At 39.6% G+C, this 4,460-nt stretch overlaps 1 pseudogene; it reads left to right on the top strand.

The window, feature by feature from the left end:
- The first annotated feature begins 1,414 nt into the window (after positions 1 to 1,414).
- LOC135362248 (heterogeneous nuclear ribonucleoprotein A1-like) lies at positions 1,415 to 2,689 on the top strand (annotated as a pseudogene).
- Positions 2,690 to 4,460: the final 1,771 nt, after the last annotated feature.

Consider the following 4,460-nt stretch of genomic DNA (forward strand, 5'->3'; position numbering starts at 1 on the left):
GCAACAGGTTAACTACAACAGAACAAAAATTTAATTGGCACTAGTCTTCTCATCAACAGCACTCAGTGCCAGAAGTAGAGTACTGCTTTCAGAGTTCTGAAGAGCTGAGTATCATAACTAGCTAAGCTATCACTCAGCTATAAGGGTAAAATGAAGACATGTTCAGACATGTAAGAACTCAGAAAGCTCACCTCTCAAAAATTCTTTCTCAAAAAATCAATTAAGGATGAAACGGTAAATGGGCGCCTGGGTGGCTCAGCCGTTAAGCATCTGCCTTCGGCTGGGGTCATGATCCCAGGGTCCTGGGATCGAGTCCCACATTGGGCTCCCTGCTCCGCGGGAAGCCTGCTTCTCCCTCTCCCACTCCCCCTGCTTGTGTTCCCTCTCTCGCTGTGTCTCTCTCTGTCAAATAAATAAAATCTTAAAAAAAGGGGGGGGAGGGGATGAAACAGTAAAAAGAAAAAGGAATCCAAGAGTCAGAAAAACCTGAGATCCAAGAAACACTAATGCCTAACCCAATGAAAGTAAGGCCTAGAACAATAGCTATACAACAGACTAAGAGAGCAACTGATAGTGAACTGGAGAAGAATGTCCTCAGGCAAAAAGTGGATTCCATGCCACAGAGACTAGGATTAAGATCCTGGGCAAATTTAGTCAGATGGTGAAGGCATGTGCTTCCACTGTTAAGAGGAAAAATGGAAAGCAATTAAAACAAAACTGCATTCCAAATATAAAGCAAACTAAAATGTGTTATTATTTAGTGCTTCTAATGGAGTATTTGAAAATGTAATTATAGGGGCACCTGGGTGGCTCAGCCATTAAGCATCTGCCTTCGGCTCAGGTCATGATCCCAGGGTGCTGGGATGGAGCCCCGCATCGGGCTCCCTGCTCAGCAGGAAGCCTGCTTCTCCCTCTCCCACTCCCCCTGCTTGTGTTCCCTCTCTTGCTGTGTCTCTGTCAAATAAATAAATAAAATCTTAAAAAAAAAAAAAGAAAATGTAATTATATAATCCTGACGTTTGAAGCATCCCTCCTAGTGCTATGGGCCAGTGATACAGATTTGCCTTTTCTATTCTAACTGATGCATTTTGTTCTATAGTGAATACTATTTACATAAGCAAAACAGTATAATTACACTTTATTGACTTTCAATATTTAGTGTCAACACTGAATGGCCATTCACAGAACAAAAGGTGAATGTTATAAATTCTAACAATATAAAAATAATGGTGGAGTTGACAGAAGTCAAGAGGTCTATGGAGAAGAGAGAGTTGAAGGAAGAAAGTTGAAGGGAAATTTAGATGTGTTCTTTCTCTTACATAATAAATAATAAGATAAGAGATGTTAAGAGTTGCTTTCCACCCCTGGACACCACTGAGTAAGCATCATTAAAGTCCCTCCTCCCACTGCTGTCATGTATAAGTCAGAGTCTCCCAAAGAGCCTGCTGAACAGCTGCAGAAGCTCTTCGTTGGGGTTTTGAGCTTTGAACCAACCAACAAGAGTCTGAGGAGCCATTCTGAGCAACGGGGAATGCTCACAGACTGTGTGGCAATGAGAGATCCAAACACCAAGCACTCCAGAGGCTTTGGGTTTGTCACGTATGTCCCTGTGGAGGAGGTGGATGCAGCCACGAGTGCAAGGCCACACAAGGTGGATGGAATTGTTGTGGAACCAAAGACACAATATTCTCTGTCTCAAGAGAATATTCTCAAACACCTGGTGCCCACTTAAATGTGAAAAAGATTTTTGTTGGTGGCATTAAAGAAGACATTGAAGTACACCATCTAAGAGATTATTTTTGAACAGTATGGGAAAATTGAAGTGACTGAAATCATGACTGACCAAGGCATTGGCAAGAAGAGAGGCTTTCCTTTTGTAACATCTAATGACCATGACTCTGTGGACAAGATTGTCATTCAAAAATACCATACTGTGAATGGCCATGACTGTGAAGTAAGGAAAGCCCCATCTAAACAAGAGATGGCTAGTGCTTCATTCAGCCAAAGAGGTCATAGTGGTTCTGGAAACTCTGGTGGTAGTCGTGGAAGTGGTTTTGGTGGGAATGACAACTTTGATCACAGAGGAAACTTCATTGGTGAGGTGGCTTTGGTGGTGGTCGAGATGGTGGTGGATATGGTGGCAGTGGGGATGGCTATAATGGATTTGGTAATGATGGAAGCAATTTTGGAGGTGGCGGAAGCTGTAATGATTTTGACAATTACAATCATCTTCAAATTTTGGACCCATTAAAGGGGGAAATTTTGGAGCAGAAGCTCTGGCCCCTATGGTGGGGGAGGCCAATACTTTGCCAACCCATGAAACCAAGGTGGCTATGGTGGTTCCAGCAGCAGCAGTAGCTATGGAAGTGGCAGGAGGTTTTAATTACTGCCAGGAAACAGCTTAGCAGGAGAGGAGAGCCAGAGAAGTGACAGGGAAGCTACAGGTTACAACAGATTTGTGAACTCAGCCAAGCACAGTGGTAGCAGGGCCTAGCTGCTATGAAGAAGACATGTTTTAAACAATACTCATGTGTGTGGGCAAATAACTTGAGGACTGTATTTGTGACTAATTGTATAACAGGTTATTTTAGTTTCTCTTCTATGGAAAGTGTAAAGCATTCCAACAAAGGGTTTTAATGTAGGTTGTTTTTTTTTTTTTTTTTTTGCACCCATGCTGTTGATTGCTAAATATAATAGTCTGGTCATGGCACTGAATAAATGTATCTTTAAAAAAAAAAAATAGGGAGCTTTTAAGAGTTTCAAGATGGTGGAGCTGGAAGTGGAAATATTAAGTATGTATTTCTTTAAGGTTGTAAATATAACCAATAGAAAAAGTAAATACTAAATAGTACTGTGTATTTTTAATACTAAAATAATACTACAAATAACAAAATATGAAATGGAGGATGAAGTAGGACATAATACATAAATAGCTCATTTATCATCTTCTTTGCCAGGGAGTTAATAGTGTTTAAAACTGACCAAAAAGAAAAGGTATATAAGCATGTTATTTAAAGCTAAGGAGAGAATGACCGTCTTAAACCATTTGGGCTGCTATAGCAAGATACCATAGACTGGGTAGTTTATAAACAACAGAAATTTATTTCTCACAGTTTTGGAGGCTGGAAGTCCAAGATCAGAGTGCCAGCATGGAGTCCTCTTCCAGGTTGCAAACTTCTGGTTGTCACCTCACATGGCCAAACAGGGAGGGATCCTTCTGGAGCCTCTTTTATGAGGGCATTAGTCGAATTCCTAGGCTCCATCCTCATGATCTAATCACCTGCAAAGGCCCCTCCTAATACCATCACCTTAGGGGATAGGATTTGAACATAAGGATTTGGGGGGTAGTGGGGGACACAAACATTCAGACCCATAGCAGTGACCAAATGAAATAAAGTTAGAAAGGATTTAAAGTGATTGCCTAGGGAGTTCAATGAATATCACGTTTTTCTAGTGGGATGGAGGACAAGATACATGTACTTTTCTTTTTTTAGTCCTTTTGTACTATTTTTTTATATTTTTTACCAATGTACATGTTGTACTACTTTGATAGTTTAAATTAAAGGGTTGCAGTGGGGGGGTGTCTCAGTCGGTTAAGCATCCAACTCTTGATTTTGGCTTAGGTCATGATCTCAGGATTGTGAGATCCAGCCCTGCGTTAGGCTCCACGCTGCTTAAGATTCTCTCTCTCCCTCTCCCTCTGCCCCTCCCCACCTAAATAAATAAAATAATTAAATTAAATTATTGGGAAAAAGCACTTTAGTTCAACTGTCTCCTTCCATTATAAACTCTGAGACCCACAGTTCCTAACTGCAAACTTTTTTTTCCTCTTTAAAGGAAGATATAAGTTCTTCAGTTATAGGGTAAGAACCAATGCTTAAATAAATGAGTTATAAAGTATTAGGTGAAACCAAATGAAATTTTGACCTATGAAGATAGCAATGTCATATGGTTCAACTTAATATATGCTCATTTCACTAAAGGAGTGGAAATGAAGCCAGAACCATAATTATGGCCTGTTATACCATTCGTTTAATTTTTTATATTGATTTTTCTACTTAACTAAAAACAATTATTTTAAACCACAGGACTCTGTCAAAAACACAAAGCTACTTTCAGTCATAGAAAGAAAAAGCTAAGCCATCAGTCTTCCGTGAGTTTTGGTATACTGTTGTTTCATATGTCCGTTGCAAAGCAGCATGCTAATTTAACTCAAATTTGAAACTAAAAGGATGTCACACTAAGGCATCTATTGAATAGTCAGGCCCCTTGCCCATGTGATACGCTGAAGTAATACATGCACTGAAAAATTTCAATTTACTTCTTTCATGATGAGTGCTAACTAAAGAAGGATCAGAAAGCATTTCCTTGTATAAGGGCAAAACAGATTTAAGAATAATATCTCCTACTTAATCATTGTTTTACAGCATAACTTGATAGTATCTAAATCTCAAAAGTTA

This window comes from Mirounga angustirostris, unplaced genomic scaffold (genome assembly GCF_029215605.1).
Source record: "Mirounga angustirostris isolate CCGP_5_RB_7025 unplaced genomic scaffold, mMirAng1.0.hap1 SCAF_1, whole genome shotgun sequence".
NCBI classification, from domain to species: domain Eukaryota; kingdom Metazoa; phylum Chordata; class Mammalia; order Carnivora; family Phocidae; genus Mirounga; species Mirounga angustirostris.